Source organism: Apodemus sylvaticus, chromosome 6 (genome assembly GCF_947179515.1).
Source record: "Apodemus sylvaticus chromosome 6, mApoSyl1.1, whole genome shotgun sequence".
Lineage (NCBI taxonomy): Eukaryota > Metazoa > Chordata > Mammalia > Rodentia > Muridae > Apodemus > Apodemus sylvaticus.
Genome location: NC_067477.1, coordinates 125,712,864 through 125,733,378, shown reverse-complemented (window position 1 = coordinate 125,733,378; position 20,515 = coordinate 125,712,864). Strand labels below are relative to the sequence as shown.

Below are 20,515 nucleotides of genomic sequence, written 5' to 3'. Positions count from 1 at the left end.
TGATTTGAAGAAGGGTTTAGCTGGAAGATGACTACTTTCTGAGAGTCTTTTTGTGACACTAATAGCATAGTTACATTTAATGTTATCTTTTATTTTCCTGTTAGGAAATGCAGCCACCATTTCCACCATCCGATCCTCTTGCTTGGTGGATTGTGCCATCACCCAGGACCACTCTGATTCTCTGCTTCAGGCAGCTGCCATCTCTTGCCTTCAAGAGCTTCACATGTTTGCCCCACGACACGTCAATCTGTCCAGCCTTGTTCCAAGCCTTTGTGTGAGTATACAGTCATTCACCATTTTCTATCAAGAGCTTTAAATTGTCTTTGTCCAAAGACCAAACTGGACTAAAACACAAACATACTGGCTGGATTATATGTTTTAGTGTTTAAGTTTCAATAGTTATCTTCTTTTCTTTTATTTACTTTTGTTTTAAATTTTAAGAAATATTTTGATGAACTGCTTATTTCCTAGCTAAGAACTTGCTGTCTGTGGTCCCATTCTCTTAGAACTGTATTTCTTAGCACTTGATTGATGGCTTCTGAGATCTGCTGATGTCATTGCAATGTTCAATGTGTCCATTCAGCAAATATTTATGGATTGCCTGTTAGATGTAAGGTACAAGGCAGACTACTGCAGACAGTTATATAAATAAGACAAGATTAGCCTTTGTCATGAGGCTTAAGCTAAGGAGACAGTTAACAATAGCTATTTACAAAGAAGGTAAGAGCTAGGGAGGCTGTAGAACATTGGTAAAAGGTTGAGGATATTGCTCGTGATAAAGCACTTGTGTAGCGTTTAGAAGGCCCTGGCTTTGTTTCTCAACAAACAGAAAACAGAAAAGAAAAGGCATACACTTCCCATAAGGAGTATATAACACAGGGCCTATCATAAGCCAGACATTGAGAAATTAGTTTCCTGAAAAATAGTACTTAAGATGTGTTATGTAGAATAGGATTTAGTGTGCAGACCAGCACAGTACCAGAGTATTCATTGGGAAAAGTAGGACGGCCTCTATATGAGAAGTATGATGTGCTTAAAGGTGTGGTTAAACCTGGAAGAGGTGAAAGTATGGACCGTGGAAAGCAAGGTGGGAAAGCAAGGATAGCTAGCCAGGGGCCAGATCATGCAGATGTTCATAGATAGTAAAACCTTGGAGTTAATTCTGTAACAAGGAACTTGAAAGGCAGGTGACATGATTAGATCTGTACTTTCTCCATTCTGTCCTCGATGCATAATGGAGACTGGATTCTTCTTTACAGTAAGCTAAGAATCTTGGTATTGTAGGAGAATGATGATAACAGTTGTTTTAGGTTGTTTGCAATTAGAATAAGGGGGAAATGGATGGTTTCAAATGACATTTAGGAGGAAGAATTGTCAGAATGAGTTGATTAATTGGCCCTGAAGGAAAAGCAAGAAGCTGTTTTAGGTTCTGTCCTGAGCATGGTGATGGAATTTCCTGTGATTGGCATTGTTGGGCAGGGTTGGGAGGAGTGGAATACCATTATTTGGTTATAGGTGTGTGACTGATTACATGAGCCTGGAGCTCAGTTAAAAAATGAGTGGATTAAGTTAGGGGGTGGTAGCTCATGTCTTTGATCCCAGCACTTGGAAGGCAGAGGGCAGGCAGATCTCTGTGAGTTCTAGGCCAGCCTGGTCTACAGTGAGTTCCAGGACAGCTGTAGCTACAGAGAGAAACTTTTTGTCATAAATCAAACCAAGCAAACATACAAAAGACTGGATTGGAGAAATTGGTTTGGTACTGTAAGTCGTTTAGATGACCAATGGGAGTAGATGAGATCAGAGAGAGTGCTGAGTGAGAAACCCACCATGGTAGATTTATAAAATAAAAGAAGACTCTCAGTGAACTGAGAGGAAGTGGGAAGGGGAACAGGAGGATAGCAGTGATATAAGAAAGACTGAAGGAAAGTAGAGGGTGTATTCACACAAGCCAAACGCAGTAGAGGAGCAGGTAGCTGTATCAAATACTGACAAGACCTGAGGAGAGCTGCAATATGCCCTTTGACCTTTGTCACATGATTGTTCATAGTAAGAACTTGCTGGAAGAATGATGGCAGTAAGAGTCAAAGTGATTGGTTTAGAGATGGAGCACAAGTAGAAAGTCTGCATAGACGTTTTCAATGTTGGAGGTGGAACAATGGCTCAGTGGTTAAGACCATCAGCTGCTCTTCAGAGGACCCAGGTTCAATTTCCAGCACTCATGTGATGGCTAACAATTGTCTGTAACTCCAGGTCCAGGAGACCCAACATCCTTTGTGAACTCCTCAATTACTGGCTGCACATGGTACACAGAACTAAATGTAGTCAGAACACCCCTACACATAAAATAAAAATAACAAATAAAATGTTACCCTTGAGCCATTTGAACTGTATTTCCAAAGGATAAGAACGTTGTCTTATGTAACCATAGAACAGTTATTATTTGCTTTTAGTTCAGTATTGACTCCTTGCTTTTATTAAGTCTGTCACACCTTTAGTCATTGAACAGAACTTTTGACTGTCTGTAGACACTACTGTGCAAACAATGGAGTGACTATTGGTAGAAATCTCAACATAGCAGTAGACTTCTTGCAACGTCTTTATTCAGCCTACATACATTACACCTCATCATCTCTCTGATATGATTCTGGCCTTCATGACTGATGCTGGCTTCCTTAAAACTAAAGCTTGTTTGTATTCCTTTACTTATTGATATGGTGATAATAGGAAAGCTTACTAACATCATAATCTTACCTTTATTGTGTGTACAGTGAGAGTGAATACATGTGTCAAAGAGAGAGAGTTGTATACACACATAAATGATTGAATGGGGTCAGAAGACAGTCTTCGAGAGTCAGTTCTCTCTTCCCCCCCCCCCCCCCCCGTGGTTCTCAGCCATTGAACTCAGAGTGTCCACCTCGATTGTCAGCTGCTTTTACCCTTTCCTAAAAGGCAATACTTTTGAGGTGAGATGGTTTTGAGGTGTTTTTGTGCCTCTTAATTTTTATTATTCCTCAGTTAGCTAAAGAAATTGATCCACTTACATGGGATTTACCCAAGAAATACATAAATGCGATTAGAAATATGTTCAGAAATACATATAGGGGTGTGGAAGAAACACAAAACACAACAGTCTGCACATATCTTTGATTACATATGACTGTATCAGAAAATCCCATTTACTGTTAAACAGAAGCAAAAACAAAGGAAACAAGCTTGTCCTTTGGGCATTCTTCCCATATAGATTTGATATTGATAACTTCCTAAAAAGCAAAGTTATGTTTAATCTTACTATAAAAGAAGTGGATAAGGAGGAGGTGATAAAGAAGAAAGGGACATAGATGTGTATTTGGTGTTTTCTTTTTTTTAAGATTTATTTATTTATTATATGTAAGTACTCTGTAGCTGTCTTCAGATACCCCAGAAAGAACATCATACTCATTACAGATTAGCTACTATGTGGTTGCTGGGATTTGACCTCAGGACCTTTGGAAGAGTAGTCAGTGCTCTTAACCACTGAGCCATCTCACTAGTCCTTGTGTATTTGGTGTTTTATCCTCCAGTGACTCAACAGGCTTTCTGTTTACTAGTTGTTTCTAAAATAAAAATTTGCTCATTTTTCTAGGTGGGAGCTGCCCTAAGACCAGCCTTTTCACAAGATACGCCATCAGACATAATAGCAAAAGCTTGTCAGGTAAGAAGAAAGCAGGCTTTCTATAGCTGCCTTCTGTAAATTCCTAGAAGTCTTAGATTTTACTTAAAGGGAGAAAAATCAAATAGTTGCAAACACTATTGAAATACAGTAGTGTTCATTCCTTTTTTATAAATTTTCAAATAAAATCATTCATTCATTCATCCATCTGTTCATTCATTCAGTTGTCTGATCTGTGTGAGGCACTGCGCTCATATGTAGGGCAGGACAACTCCTAGGTGTCAGCCGTCTCCTCCACTGTGTGATTCCCACACAGGTCACCATTCTGACCGAGGGCGGGCACCTGCCAGCTGAGCCATCTCGCTGCCCCTCCTCGTCTTGTCTCCTATTTTATTCTATAGGAAATGTAAAATAGTAGGCGTTAATCACACTCCTTTTTTGTCATAGCTCAGGATTCGACTTTGGATCCTCAGCTACTATATTATGTCCAAGTGAACAGACCTGTAAACATTCTAAGGGGGGCCAAAATAAACATAAAATATAAAATTTGTGATAACAAAGGAGTGTAGCAACAGTTAGGGCACTAGACATTATTGACCATAGGTTATGAGAATTCCTGGATTCCTGGAAAGAGCTGCACATTATGGAAGTGGCATTGTACCAGCAGTCCATGAGAGGTGGTCTCGAATTGTCCCATCTGCAGGGAGAGAGCCACCCAAGCACACGTGTCCTACCCCTGTGCTAAGGGCCTTCCTCTCCCATGTCTCCCCGAGGAAGGATTCCTGCACTGAGTTCCAATCTTTTCAAAAATGGCATTCTTTGTGTGCACAGCATTGAACAGAGCTGTCTCCTCCGCAGTCTGCTGGAGAGCAGAGCCATGGCCCTCATCTTTGCTTGGGATCCATAGGCACACTGCCTGCGACTGCCCTCAGCAGTGCCCAGCATGAAGTTCTTTATTCTTGTGGTTGAATGGTTAACTCCATGTCATTGAGTTGGTGTCTCTGGTACTTCTTGCTCTTTAGGGGAATTAAGTCCTTCCACAGACAGTACGGCACAGAGAGAAGAGGATCATTGCTGTAAGGGGTAGATCTTTGCTTTGTGGTTGAAGTGTTGGGGTGAAAGTCAATCCTTTGGGACACTAAGAAACAAGTATTGAAAGTAGTCATGTGCAATTTTCCGTTTGATGATGGCGTTGTGAGCACAGCACATCACAGCACTCGGTCCTCCCACAAAGGTGCTGAGTGCTGGAATAGTGAAAGCCCCTAGAATTTCGTCTCCCAGGGAGCAGTGTGAAGGCTCCTAGTGTTGAGTTCCCTGGAACTTACTTGTTGGTGGCACAAGTTGCTTTTTCTATAATGGTTATTGTTTCCTGGTAGCAGATTCAAATGTCTGGCCTCCTTTCCACTTGCACAAGGAAACTTAGTGTGGAACTGGTGAGACAGTGAGTTGCACATTCTTTTACTTTATAAAGGAAGAAGCAGCTTAGAAGGTTCTTGTTTGTTGGTGAGAATAACTTCACTTCAGAGGCTTCTAATCAGGGTAATCTATCTGTAGGCAGACCTGAGAAAGCTTCACCTGTAGGACACCCAGCTGTTTCTGTGAGGCTGAAAAACAGTCAGTTAAAGCCAGAGCAGAGTCACAGACACAGTGTACCTTAAATATTTCACTTGAGCCTAAAGTGCAAAATATGTACACTTGCTTGCTTGGTGTAGGGCCAAGGTCTTTTCTCTGAATCTGGTTTTGTTGACTCTTCAGTGCATTGTCTTTCTTTACACACAAATCCATAAAGCATTACTTGCATTTTCCAGGTATAAAATCCTCTTAAAAACCCACTTACATTTTTATTTCTGTATGTGTGTGTGTATATGCTCGCATACATGTATGTGGCCACAGATGCTAAAAGAGGGTATCATTTCTCCTGGAGCTATACTAGAGTTCTGGGCAGTTGAGAGCTGCCTGACAGTCCTGCTGAGAACCAAACTCTGGGCTTCTTCAAGAGAGCAAGGGCTCCTAAGCACTGAGCCATCCCTTCAGCCCCTAGATGAGTGGTTCTCAGCCTTCCTAACACTGTGGCCCTTTAATACAGTTCCTCATGTTGTGGTGACCCCAACCATAACATTATTTTCAGAGCTACTTCCTAACTAATTTTGCTGGTATGAGTCATAATGGAAAATATTTTTGGAGATAGAGGACTGTCAAAGTGGATGTGACCCACAGGTTGAGAACAGCTGCCCTAGACTCCTTAAAGGAGAGGAAGTAGTTAGGTGTTTTGCAAAGAAAGTTTAGAGCCACATTTCTGGTGTTCACGAAATTCCCTGACTTTTAGTTACATTTCAACCAAATTGCACAAACGTCCTGTATCTCCAGGATGTTTAGTTCTGTAGGAATCAACTCCTTTATTTCTTCTGACACTCTTATATTGCATGTCACTTTGAAGTTGGTATTTGCAGAGCTATTTTGGTGGAGGAATTTAACTTGCCTGAAGTATGCCTTTAATAGCAATGTTTTTAAGTGCTCTTATTTTTATTAAACATAGTTTTCGGTTTTTGAAAATAAGATTTTAAGCAAATAAAGTTGTTGATGTAAGTATTTGGTCAGTTTTTAAGGTTTTAAACCTTAAAAGTCCATCAGCTATGATTTGAAACCCAAATACTCCAGAAACCTAGAATGGTTTTATAATCTTTTTGGTAGCAAAACCTGAGCTTACAACACTTATTTGCCCCTGAAGCTGGATGAGGTTTTAGTCTTCATTTGTCTCTGAGTGATTTCTAATGTGTTCTGTATTACAATGTCCATGTGTCCACAGTGTGTTTCACCCCCCGACCCTTCCCACTGTGTTCCTCAAGTGGTTCCTTTGTCCATTTTACCCAGATGTCGTGGGCGTGAGCAGAGTTGCCAAAGCTGGCACTGCCCAGGCCTCTTCCTGGTTGGCATCCTTCTGTTGACTTCAGTGTCTGTCCTCAGTGCGTTTCCTTTATTTCCCTGGGTTTCCAATTATTTTTCTTGCTCTACTTACCCCTTCAATATACCTACTTCTTCTGTTGTTTTGGTAGAGGACTTTAAGATATTCTCTTCCTGAACAAATCTGCCTCCTAATCTTACTTTAGTTATTGCCTTCATGTGGAAGTTTCTGGTCTTATGTGGATACCTTCCACTTGCTCCTGGTGTCTAGAACAGAGTTTCCAGCTGTCTTGTGGATCTTTTAGTGTTACGTACAACTCACACGTGAAAGTGTTTGGAATCAAACTTATGCTGACTTGTCTCTGCTGAACTTTTCCTAGGTTTTAGCAGTACTCCTGATGGTGGTGCCACCTTCCTTCTGTTCTTCAAGGTTGGAACTCTGACTCCCCATCCCAAGTCTCAGTGTCCATGCCCGCCATACATGGTGTTTCACTCTGCAGTCTTGGAGTCCTGTCTCCAAGGTTACCTTGGCTATTATTCCCAGGTCCATCCACGTCATGCCTGTCTCCTGCAGTGCTGTAGAGACATGGAACTGAATGTGCTATTTATTATCCTGTATACCTTTTTTTTAAGTATAAATCTAATGGCAAGGATCTTTGGCAACTCAGTACCATCATCTAATTTAGTCATGGGATTCCTCAGTTTCATCCTGTCTGACCTCAGCTTTCACGGTCTTCACTTCTTCCTCACCTCACACCCTGGTGTCTTTATAATCAAGCTCTCCTGATGTCTGAGACTCTCCTCTCCTTCCTAGATATAAGTGCGTTTATAAACTCTGTACTTATAACTTTGACTTTTCTTTTTCCCTGTTACAAAAGGTTTTCATGATAACTAATTTGATAGTTTGATAGTAAATAGAGAATTGTTGAAGAAGTTTGCAAGTAGAAAACCACTTATTTGAAATTTTTCATTAAATAGTGGAAACATAGAATCTGGTCATGGTGGCACAAACTTGTAATTCCTGCACTTAGGAGATGAGTTCAGAGCCACCCTGTAGTGCATGGCAAAGGCCTGTCTCAGACAGAGTGGAAATTCAGTGCTGCTCTGTTTTCTGCAGGGGGATGGAATGAACCCTTTTATTCTCTGTGCAGGGATATGAGGAAACTCATCCCACTCTCTTCTGTTCAGTTACTCTGTACACTGTAACTTCCGCTGTTCCTACCCAGGTGTGCAGCACATGGATTGGAAGTGGTGTTGTCAGTGATCTCAATGATTTATGTCAGGTGCATAATCTACTTGTTTCCTCTCTGGACAAAGTTCAGGCTGGCAAGGGATCTTCTAGTCAAGTGTACCGAGAGAGTGCCACCACCATGGAGAAGCTGGCTGTTCTTTTTTTTTTTTTTAATTTTTTTTATTCGATATAGTTTATTTACAATTCAAATGATTTCCCCTTTTCTAGCCCCTCCACTCCCCGAAAGTCCCGTAAGCCCCCTTCTCTTCCCCTGTCCTCCCTCCCACCCCTTCTCACTTCCCCGTTCTGGTTTTGCCGAATACTGTTTCACTGAGTCTTTCCAGAACCAGGGGCCACTCCTCCTTTCTTCTTGTATCTCGTTTGATGTGTTGATTATGTTTTGGGTATTCCAGTTTTCTAGGTTAATAACCACTTATTAGTGAGTGCATACCATGATTCACCTTTTGAGTCTGGGTTACCTCACTTAGTATGATGTTCTCTAGCTCCATCCATTTGCCTAAGAATTTCATGAATTCATTGTTTCTAATGGCTGAATAGTACTCCATTGTGTAGATATACCACATTTTTTGCATCCACTCTTCTGTTGAGGTATACCTGGGTTCTTTCCACCATCTGGCAATTATAAATAGGGAAGCTGGCTGTTCTTAAGACATGGGCAGAGGTAAACATGGCCTCCCACAGCTCACCATTCCTCCATCTGAGCCCACTGGAGGACCCTGTTGTGCTAAAACTGGCCCTGCATGGAAAGCCTTTCCAACCTTTGTCAGTCAGTCTTTGGAAAACTTTTATCTCATTTTGTATGGTGGCATCCACCTGTAATCACAGTGCTAGGGGCGGGGCCTGGAGCAGGAGATTGCCATGTCAGGCCCACTCTTGTGCTTCACAACAATTTCTAAGCCAGTCAAAGCTACAAACCAAGACCTGCCTGAAAAACAGAACACAAATTCTCTGTATTGTAGAAGAGTTATTATTACTTTCAAAGGCCAGAAAAGGGATCTTCTGGAACTGTATTTTTGGTTTGTTGTGAGGCATCAATGTGGTTCTGGGAAACAAACTCAGGTCCTTTAGCTTCTGAGTATCTCTGCAGCCCCTCAGCTGTTCCTCTCTGTTCCTGTGGTTCTGGTGGTTAGGACCACTGAACAGCAATGCTGCCTCAGCATGTGCGATAGTCAGTTGAGATAAAGGATACTGGGCTTCAGGCTAGGGACTTAGACACATTCCTCCAGAGAAAGAAATTATGGTGTATCGATGAAGTACCATAAGAATTAATTTTCTCTCCCAGTTTTAGACTATAGATCCAGCTATCTTGCAAATAAAATATCCCTGGGATCCTGCACTTCACTCTGTTATTTTGGCAAAATAATGATTTTTACTTATTTTAGTAAAATGTTTGCTTTTATTTATTAAATTTAGTCTTTTAAAATTAATGCAAACATGGAAAAGATACTATTTAGTGGATTTTATTTTTTATTTTTATAAAAATAAGCCCCTAACAATTGTTCTTCAATCTCAGCTCTTCTTTAACTAGTTGTCCCAGGTGTGTGTAGCAGTGTGTGTTCTGATGACCATGAAGATCCTTATTATAGTGTGCATTAATTCTTTTGTAGTCGGGGGTAATGTGTTTTATTGTTTGCCAATTTGTACCTCAGGCTTAGTTTTTCTTGCTGACTGGGAGTTGTTAAACCACTTCTTTTATCACTTTATCACTGTTTTTTTTTTTTTTAATATCGCCTTCATTTATATTGCCAATGGTAAAATCTTTTCCCATTCCCCCCTCCCCAAAGACCCCCAACCCCTCCTTCCCCCCCATATATGCCCCTCCACCCAACCCACTCTTACCTTCTCCCCCTCCCCCCTGCTTGGTTTCCCGTTCTTCGGGCCTCTATTGAGCCTTTAACTGACCAAGGACTACTCCTCCCACTGATGCCCAATTTGGCCTTCCTCTGCCACATTTTTGGCTGGAACCATGTGTATCCCTTGGTTGATGGTTCAGTCCCTGGGAGTCTTGGGGCATCTGGGTGGCCGAAGTCATTGTTCTTCACATGGGTCTATAAACCCTTCTGCCCCTCCGGACCACCCTCCAGCTCCTCCTTTGGAGACCCCACGCTCCAATAGTTGGTTGCTAGTTTCTGCTTCTGTATTTGTAAGGCTCTGGCAAGGCTACTGCCCACCACCTAGTGTCCTGGAGCCGCTCTGCTCTAGGACTCACTACCCAGCAACCTCCAGATTGCCACCCCCCCTTCCACCTCTTCTACCCTTCCCCTTTTACCTTCTACCTTTTCCATTGGATGTGGTAGACCTGTGCCACATCTGGCACAGAGAGGGTCCTACTTCCTGATTCTCTCTAGAGAACTGACAGGAGCAGGGCATTCAAGAATTGGCAGGAGCAGGTCATTTGAGATCTGGCAGCAGCAGGGCATTTAAACAGATAGAAGCAGGGCATTCAAAAACCAGCATCAACAGGGCATTCAAGATCTGTTATCAGCAGATGATTTGAGAGTGAGCAGACTACAGGGCATTCGACTCTTGCCAAGTCTGCCAGACAGAAGACCCCATCACCTGATACTTCCTGGAGAACCAGGTTTTTGCAGGGCATCGGACATAAAGAGAAGCCCAGGAGTACAGAAACACAGGCCTGCAGGTCAGAGAAAATAGAGACAGCAAGACCAGCTAACACCAGAGATAGCGAGATGGCCAAAGGCGAATGCAAGATCATTATCAACAGAAGCAAAGACAACATGGCACCATCAGAACCCAGTTCTCCCACAACAGCAAATCCTGCATACTCCATCACATCAGAAAAGCAATAACTAGATTTAAAATCATATCTCATATCGCTGATGGAGGACTTCAAGAAGGATATAAATAACTCCCTTAAAGAAATACAAGAGAACTTAAGTCAACAGGTAGAAGCACAAAAATCCCTTAAAGAATATGGATCAAAAGGTAGAAGCCGTTAATGAAGAAACACAAAAATCTCTTAAAGAAATACAGGAGAACATGGGTCAACAGATTGAAGCCCTTAAAGAGGCAATCCAAAAATCCCATAGGGAATTATGGGAGAACATGGGTCAACATGCAGAAACCCTTAAAGAGGAATCACAAAAATCCCTAAAAGAAACAAAGGAGAACATGGGTCAACAGGTAGAAGGCCTTAAAGAGAAAACACAAAAATTCCTTAAAGAATTTCTGGAAAAAAACAAACAGGTGAAGGAACTGAACAAAACAAAACTATGCAGGATCTAAAACTGTAAATAGAATCAATAAATTGCAAAGTTAGACATCTCTGAAGATAGAAAACCTTGGAAAGAATTCAGGAGTCATAGATGCAAGCATCAACAACAGAATACAAGAGATAGAAGAAAGAATATCGGATGCTGAAGATTCCATAGAAAACATTGATTCAACAGTCAAAGAAAATGCAAAATGCAAAAAGCTTGTAACCCAAAACATTCAGGAAATCCAGGACACAATAAGAAGACCAAACCTAAGGATTACAGGAATACAACAAAGCGAGGATTTACATGTTTTTTTTTTAATTTATTGATATATTTATTTACATTTCAAATGATTTCCCCTTTTCTGGACCCCCACTCCCCGAAAGTCCCATCAGTCCCCTTCCCTCCCCCTGTTTTCACACTCAACCATTCCCACTTCCCTGTTCTGATTTTGCTCTATACTGCTTCACTGAGTCTTTTCAGAACAAGGGGCCACTCCCCTGTTCTTCTTGTACCTCATTTGATGTGTGGATTATGTTTTGGGTATTCCAGTTTTCTAGGTTAATATCCACTTATTGGTGAGTGCATACCATGATTCATCTTTTGAGTCTGGGTTACCTCACTTAGTATGATGTTCTCCAGCTCCATCCATTTGCCTAAGAATTTCATGAATTCATTGTTTCTAATGGCTGAATAGTACTCCATTGTGTAGATATACCACATTTTTTGCATCCACTCTTCTGTTGAGGGATACCTGGGTTCTTTCCAACTTCTGGCAATTATAAATAGGGCTGCTATGAACATAGTGGAACATGTATCCTTATTACATGCTGGGGAATCTTTTGGGTATATGCCCAGGAGTGGTATAGCAGGATCTTCTGGAAGTGAGGTGCCCAGTTTTCGGAGGAACCGCCAGACTGATTTCCAGAGTGGAGGAGTGTTCCTCTTTCTCCACATCCTCGCCAACACCTGCTGTCTCCTGAATTTTTAATCTTAGCCATTCTGACTGGTGTAAGGTGAAATCTCAGGGTTGTTTTGATTTGCATTTCCCTAATGACTAATGAAGTTGAGCATTTTTTAAGATGTTTCTCCGCCATCCGAAGTTCTTCAGGTGAGAATTCTTTGTTTAACTCTGTACCCCATTTTTTAATAGGGTTGTTTGGTTTTCTGGAGTCTAACTTCTTGAGTTCTTTATATATATTGGATATTAGCCCTCTATCTGATGTAGGATTGGTGAAGATCTTTTCCCAATTTGTTGGTTGCCGATTTGTCCTATTGATGGTGTCCTTTGACTTACAGAAACTTTGTAATTTTATGAGGTCCCATTTGTCAATTCTTGATCTTAGAGCATATGCTATTGGTGTTCTATTCAGAATATTTCTCCCGGTACTGATGTCCTCAAGGATCTTCCCCAGTTTCTTTTCTATTAGCTTCAGAGTATCTGTCTTTATGTGGAGGTCCTTGATCCCATTTGGATTTGAGCTTAGTACAAGGAGACAAGGATGGATCTTCTGCATGATGACCTCCAGTTGAACCAGCACCATGTGTTGAAAAGGCTATCTTTTTTCCATTGGATGCTTTCAGCCCCTTTGTCGAGGATCAAGTGGCCATAGGTGTGTTGGTTCATTTCTGGGTCTTCAATCCTATTCCATTGATCTGCTTGCCTGATATTGTACCAATACCATGCAGTTTTTAACACTATTGCTCTGTAGTATTGCTTGAGGTCAGGGATACTGATTCCCCCATAATTTCTTTTGTTGCTGAGAATAGTTTTAGCTATCCTGGGTTTTTTGTTATTCCAGATGAATTTGATAATTGCTCTTTCTAACTCTGTGAAGAATTGAGTTGGGATTTTGATGGGTATTGCATTGAATCTGTATATTGCTTTTGGCAAAATGGCCATTTTAACTATATTGATTCTGCCGATCCATGAGCATGGGAGGTTTTCCCATTTTTTGAGGTCTTCTTCCATTTCCTTCTTCAGGGTCTTGAAGTTCTTGTCATACAGATCTTTCCATGTTTGGTAAGAGTCACCCCAAGATACTTTATACTGTTTGTGGCTATTGTGAAGGGGGTCATTTCCCTAATTTCTTTCTCAGCCTGCTTATCCTTTGAGTATAGGAAGGCCACTGATTTGCTTGAGTTGATTTTATAACCTGCCATTTTGCTGAAGTTGTTTGTCAGCTGTAGGAGTTCTCTAGTGGAGTTTTTTGGGTCACTTAGGTAGACTATCATGTCATCTGCAAATAATGATAGTTTGACTTCTTCCTTTCCAATTTGTATCCCTTTGACCTCCTTATGTTGTCGAATTGCCCAAGCTAGTAACTTAAGGATTTACATCTTAAAGAGCCAATAAATATTTTTTTTTGTTTTTTGTTTTGTTTTGTTTTTTTGTTGTTGTTTTTTGTTTTTTGTTTTTTCTAATATTTTTATTTTCTATATTCTTTATTTACATTCCAAATGATTTCCCCTTTCCCAGATCCCCCTCCCCATATATCCCATAAGCCTTCTTCTCTCCATCCCTTCTCCAATCACCTCCTTCCTTTTTCTCTGTCCTTATATTCCTCTCCAATGCTAGATCAATCCTTTCCAGGATCAGGACCCTCTCCATACTTCTTCATGGGAGTCATTTGTTATGCGATTTGTGCCTTGGGTTCAGAGCTTCTGGGCTAATTAATATCCACTTATCAGAGATTACATTCCATGTGTATTCTTTTGTGATTGGGTTACCTCACTTAGGATGATATTTTCCAGATCAAACCATTTGCCTAAAAATTTTGTGAATTCATTGTTTCTAATTGCTGAGCAGTATTCCATTGTGTAAATATACCACATTTTCTGTATCCATTCCTCCACTGAGGGACATCTGGGTTCTTTCCAGCTTCTGGCTATTATAAATAAGGCTGCTATAAACATAATGGAGCATGTGTCTTTATTGCATGCCGGGGAATCCTTTGAGTATATGCCAAGGAGAGGTATATCAGGGTCCTCCAGAAGTGTCATGTCCAGTTTCCTGAGGAACCTCCAGACTGATTTCCAAAGTGGTTGTACCATCTTACAGCCCCACCAGCAGTGTAGGAGTGGTCCTCTTTTTCCACATCCTCGCCAACACCTGCTGTCTCCTGAGTTTTTGATCTTAGCCATTCTGACTGCTGTAAGGTGAAATCTCAGGGTCGTTTTGATTTGCATTTCCCTAATGACTAATGATGTTGAGCACTTTTTAAGGTGCTTCCTGGCCATCTGAATTTCTTCAGGTGAAAATTCTTTGTTTATATCTGTACCCCATTTTTTAATAGGGTTATTTGTTTCCCTGGGGTCTAACTTCTTGAGTTCTTTGTATATATTGGATATTAGCCTTCTATCAGATGTAGGGTTGGTGAATATCCTTTCCCAATTTGATGGTTGCCATTCTGTCCTTTTAACAATGTCCTTTGCCTTACAGAAACTTTGTAATTTTATGAGGTCCCATTTGTCAATTCTTGATCTTAGAGCATAAGCTATTGGTGTTCTGTTCAGGAACTTTTCCCCTGTGCCCATGTCCTCAAGGGAGAGATGCTCATGAATATACAAGAAGCCTAAAGAACTCCAAACAGAATGGACCAGAACAGAAATACACATACTAGTCAAAACCCCAAATGTACTAAATAAAGAATATTAAAAGCAGTAAGAGAAAAAGGCCAAGTAGCATATAAAGGAAGAAGTGTTAGAATTACACCAGACTTCTCACCTGAGACTGTGAAAGCTAGAAGATTCTGGGCTGATCTCATGCAGGCTCTAAGAGAACACAAATGCCAGACAAGATTACTATACCCAGAAAACTCTCAATCATCATAGATGGAGAAACCAAGATATTCCATGTTTACACAATATCTTTCCACAAACCCAGCCCTACAAAGGATACTAGGTGGAAAACACCAATACAAGGAGGGAAACTACACCCTGGATAGAGCAAGATAGTAACCTTCTTTCATCAAACCCAATAGAAGATAACCACTCAAATATAAAAATAACATCAAAAATAACAGGGAGTAATAATCACTATTCCTTAATATCTCTTAACATCAATGGACTCGATTCCCAAATAAAAAGACAAAGGCTAACAGACTGGATATGTAAACAGGACCCTCCATTTTGCTGCATACAGGAAGCACACCTAGTGTCAAAGACAAACACTACCTCAGAGTAAAAGGCTGGAAAACAATTTTACAAGCAAATGGTCTTATCAAACAAGCCGGAGTAGCCACTCTAATATAGGATAAAATTGAGTTTCAACCTGAAGTCATCAAAAGAGACATGGAAGGACACTTCTTACTGGTCAAAGGAAAATTCTGAACATCTATGCTCCAAATGTAAGGGAAATATCATTCATAAAAGAAGCTTTACAGTGTCCTTTACCTTAAAAAAACTTTGTAATTTTATGAGGTCCCATTTGCCAATTCTTGATCTTAGGGCATAAGCTATTGGTGTTCAGTTCAGGAAATTTTCCCGTGTCCATGTCCTCAAGGGGTTTACCCACTTTCTTTTCTATTAGTTTCAGTGTGTCTGGTTTTACGTGGAGGTCCTTGATCCACTTGGAGTTAAACTTAGTACAAGGAGATAAGAATTGATCAATTCCCATTCTTCTGCATGCTCACCTCCAGTTGACCCAGCACCATGGGTTGAAAAGGCTATCTTTTTTCCACTGGATGCTTTCGGCTCCTTTGTCGAAGATCAAGTGACCCTAGGTGTGTGGATTCATTTCTGTGTCTTCAATTCTATTCCATTGGTCCACTTGTCTGTCACTGTGCCAATACCATGCAGTTTTTAACACTATTGCTCAGTAGTATTGCTTGAAGTTAGGGATACTGATTCCCCCAGAATTTCTTTTGTTGTTGAGAATAGTTTTAGCTATCCTGGGTTTTTTGTTATTCCAGATGAATTTGAGAATTGCTTTTTCTAACTTTGTGAAGAACTGAGTTGGGATTTTGATGGGGATTGCGTTGAATCTGTAGATCGCTTTTGGCAAGATGGCCATTTTAACTATATTAATCCTGCCAATCCACGAGCATGGCAGATTTTTTCCATTTTCTGAGGTCTTCTTCGATTTCCTTCTTCAGAGACCTGAAGTTCTTGTCGTATAGATCTTTCACTTGTTTGGTTAGAGTCAGACCAAGATACTTTATATTATTTGTGGCTATTGTGAAGGGTGTCATTTCCCTAAGTTCTTTCTCAGCCTGCTTATGCTTTGAGTATAGGAAGGCAACTGATTTGCTTGAGTTGATTTTATAACCAGCCACTTTGCTGAAGTTGTTTATCAGCTGTAGTTCTCTGGTGGAGGTTTTCGGGTCACTTATGTAGACTATCATGTCATCTGCAAATAGTGATAATTTGACTTCTTCCTTTCCAATTTGTATCCCCTTGACATCTTTATGTTGTCTAATTGTTCTAGCTAGAACTTCAAGTACTATATTGAAAAGATATGGAGAGAGAGGACAGCCTTGTCTAGTCCCTGATTTTAGTGGGATTGCTTCAAGTTTCTCTCCATTTAGTTTGATGTTGGCTACCAGTTTCCTGTATATTGCTTTAGCAATGTTTACGTATGGGCCTTGAATTCCTGTTCTTTCCAAGACTTTTAGCATGAAAGGATGCTGAATTTTGTCAAATGGTTTTTCTGCATCTAATGAGATGATCATGTGGTTTTTTTCTTTGAGTTTGTTTATGTAGTAGAGCACATTGATGGATTTCCTTATACTGAACCATCCCTGCATCCCTGGGATGAAGCCTACTAGATCATGGTGGATGATCGTTTTGATGTGTTCTTGGATTCGGTTGGCAAGAATTTTATTAAGTATTTTTGCATCAATATTCATAAGGGAAATTGGCCTGAAGTTCTCTTTCTTTGTTGGATCTTTGTGTGGTTTTGGTATCAGCGTAATTGTGGCTTCATAGAACGAGTTGGGTAGAGTTCCTTCTATTTCTATTTTATGGAATAGTTTGAAGAGTATTGGTGTTAGGTCTTCTATGAAGGTCTGATAGAATTCTGCACTGAAGCCATCTGGTCCCGTGATTTTTTTGGTTATGAGACTTTCTATCGCCCTTTTTATTTCTTCAGGTGTTATGGGACTGTTTAGATGATCTATTTGATCCTGATTTAGTTTTTTTTATATTTTATTTTATTTTATTTTTATTTACATTGCAAACGGTTTCCCCTTTTCTGGGTCCCCACTCCCAGCAAGTCCCATAAGCCCTCTTCCGTCCCCCTATTCTTCCATCCACCCCTTCCCTCTTCCCTGTTCTGGAATTCCCCTATATTCTTGCACTAGTCTTTCCAGAACCAGGGGCCACTCCTCCATTCTTTTTGGACATCATTTAATTTGTGGATTATGTCCTGGGTATTCAAAGTTTCTAGGCTAATATCCACTTATCAGTGAGTGCATACCATGATTGATCTTTTGAGACTGGGTTACCTCACTTAGTATGATATTCTCCAGCTCCATCCATTTGTCTAAGAATTTCATGAATTCGTTGTTTCTAATCGCTGAATAGTACTCCATTGTGTAAATATACCACATTTTTTGTATCCATTCCTCCGTTGAAGGACACCTAGATTCTTTCCAGGTTCTGGCTACTACAAATAGGGCTGCTATGAACATAGTTGAGCATGTGTCCATATTGCATGCTGAAGAATCCTCTGGATATATGCCCAGTAGTGGTATAACAGGGTCCTCAGGGAGTGACATGCCCAGTTTTCTGAGGAACCGCCAGACTGATTTCCAAAGTGGTTGCACCATCTTGCAATCCCACCAGCAGTGGAGGAGTGTTCCTCTTTCTGTACATCCTCGCCAACACCTGCTGTCTCCTGAGTTTTTGACCTTAGCCATTCTGACTGGTGTGAGGTGAAATCTCAGGGTTGTTTTGATTTGCATTTCCCTAATGATTAATGATGCTGAACATTTCTTAAGGTGTTTCTCAGCTCTCCGAAGTTCTTCATGTAAAAATTCTTTGATTAGCTCCATACCCCACATTTTAATGGGGTTATTTGGTTCTCTGGGTTCTACTTTCTTGAGTTCTTTGTATATATTAGAAATTAGCCCTCTGTCGGATTTAGGGTTAGTGAAGATCCTTTCCCAGTCTGTTGGTTGACGTTTTGTCCTTTTGACAGTGTCCTTTGCCTTACAGAAACTTTGTAGTTTTATGAGGTCCCATTTGTCAATTCTTGATCTTAGAGCATAAGCTATTGGTGTTCTACTCAGGAACTTTTCCCCTGTGCCCATGTCCTCCAGGGTCTTTCCCAGTTTCTTTTCGAATAGTTTCAGTGTGTCAGGTTTTATGTGGAGGTCCTTGATCCATTTGGAGTTGATCTTGGTACAAGGAGATAAGAATGGATCGATGCGCATTCTTCTACATGCTGACCTCCAATTGAACCAGCACCATTTGTTGAAAAGGCTATCTTTTTTCCACTGGATGCTTTTAGCTCCTTTGTCGAAGACCAAGTGACCATAGGTGTGTTGGTTCATTTCTGGGTCTTCAATCCTATTCCATTGATCTGCTTGCCTGATATTGTACCAATACCATGCAGTTTTTATCACTATTGCTCTGTAGTAGAGTTTAAAGTCTGGGATATTGAATCCCCCTGAAGTTCTTTTACTGTTGAGAATAGTTTTAGCCATCCTGGGTTTTTTGTTATTCCAGATGAATTTTTGAGAATTTCTCTTTCTAGCTCTATGAAGAACTGGGTTGGGATTTTTATGGGAATAGCATTGAATCTGTAGATTGCCTTTGGCAAGATGGCCATTTTAACTATATTAATCCTGCCAATCCACAAGCATGGAAGGTTTTTCCATTTTCTGAGATCTTCTTCAATTTCCTTCTTCAGAGATCTGAAGTTCTTGTCATATAGGTCTTTCACTTGTTTGGTTAGAGTCATCCCAAGATTCTTTATGCTGTTTGTAGCTATTGTGAAGGGGGTCATTTCCCTAATTTCTTTTTCAGTCTGCTTATCCTTTGAATATATAAAGGCTACTGATTTGCTTGCATTGATTTTGTAGCCAGCCACTTTGCTGAAGTTGCTTATCAGCTGTAGGAGTTCTCTAGTAGAGTTTTTAGGGTCACTTAAGTATACGATCATATCATCTGCAAGTAGTGATAGTTTGACTTCTTCCTTTCCAATTTGTATCCCTTTGACTTCCTTCTGTTGTCTAATTGCTCTAGCTAGGACTTCAAGAACTATATTGAATAGATATGGAGAGATGGGGCAGCCTTGTGTAGTCCCTGATTTTAGTGGGATTGCTTCAAGTTTCTCTCCATTTAGTTTGATGTTGGCTACCGGTTTGCTATATATTGCTTTTACTATGTTTAGATATGGGCCTTGAATTCCTGTCCTTTCCAAGACTTTTAGCATGAAAGGATGCTGAATTTTGTCATATGCTTTTTCAACATCTAATGAAATGATCGTGTGTTTTTTTTTCATTGAGTTTGTTTATGTAGTGGGTAGCATTTATGGATTTCCTTATATTGAACCATCCCTGCATCCCTGGGATGAAGCCTACTTGATCATGGTGGATGATCGTTTTGATGTGTTCTTGGATTCGTTGGGCAAGAATTTTATTTAGTATTTTTGCATCAATATTCATAAGGGAAATTGGCCTGAAATTATCTCTTTCTGAGTTGGATCTTTGTGTGGTTTTGGTATCAGCGTAATAGTGGCTTCGAAGGAGGAGTTGGGTAGTGTTCCTTCTGTTTCTATTTGGTGGAAAAGTTTGAAGAGTATTGGTGTTAAGTCTTCTTTGAAGGTGTGATAGAATTCTGCACTGAAACCATCTGGTCCTGTGCTTTTTTTGGTTGGAAGCCTATCTATGACCCCTTCTCTTTCTTTAGGGGTTATGGGTCTGTTTAGATTGTCTATTTGATCCTGGTTTACTTTTGGTAATTGGTATCTGTCTAAGAAAATGTCCATTTCCTCCAGATTCTCCAGTTGTGTTGAGTACAGGTTTTTGTAGTAGGATCTGATGATTTTTTGAATTTCCTCGGTTTCTACTGTAATATCTCCGTTTTCATTTCTAATTTTGTTAATTTGGATACTTTCTCTGTGCCCTTTGGTTAGTCTGACTAAGGGTTTATCTATCTTGTTGATTTTTTCAAAGAACCAGCTTTTGGTCTTGTTGATTCTTTGTATGGTTCTGTTGGTTTCTACTTGATTGATTTCAGCCCTGAGTTTGATGATTTCCTGTCTTCTCCTCCTCCTGGGTGAATTAGCTTCTTCTTGTTCCAGGGTTTTCAGTTGTTCCATTAATCATCTAGTGTAAGCTCTCTCAAATTTCTTTTTGGAGGCACTCAAAGCTATGAGTTTTCCTCTTAGCACTGATTTCATTGTGTCCCATAGATTTGTGTATGTTGTGCCTTCATTTTCATTAAATTCTAAGAAATCTTTGATTTCTGTCTTTATTTCTTCCTTGACTAAGGTATCATTGAGTAGAGTATTGTTCAGTTTCCATGTGTATGTGGGCTTTCTGTTGT

General features: G+C 40.3%; 1 protein-coding gene across 1 annotated transcript in view; it reads left to right on the top strand.

Moving 5' to 3' along the window:
• Positions 1-255: 255 nt before the first annotated feature.
• The window catches only part of LOC127687598 (HEAT repeat-containing protein 5B-like), a 139,442-nt gene continuing 119,182 nt past the window's right edge, over positions 256-20,515 (top strand). The window contains 2 exon segments of the mRNA XM_052186399.1: positions 256-274; positions 3,623-3,691. The gene's annotated coding sequence lies outside the window, so the exon portion shown is untranslated.